Raw genomic sequence first — 248 nt, 5'->3', positions numbered from 1 at the left:
CACACGTTGTATATCTAACTTTAAACAATGCCGCGAATTTGCATATACTGGAATATAACGACGTATTTTCGAGTTATATGTAATTACAAATATCAAATCACCAAATCATATCTGTTGGTTAGTCCTGTTTTTTTTTTTTTTTAACTAATATAATTTTCATTTTTTAGACGAATAATGTTTATCTTTTCATGATTATATGACCCCGATTCTTCACTCTTTATTTTTTTCTCTTCTTCCTTCCTTCCGCT

This window comes from Penaeus monodon, chromosome 33 (genome assembly GCF_015228065.2).
Source record: "Penaeus monodon isolate SGIC_2016 chromosome 33, NSTDA_Pmon_1, whole genome shotgun sequence".
Classification (NCBI taxonomy): Eukaryota; Metazoa; Arthropoda; class Malacostraca; order Decapoda; family Penaeidae; genus Penaeus; species Penaeus monodon.
This window is presented reverse-complemented; position numbering follows the sequence as displayed.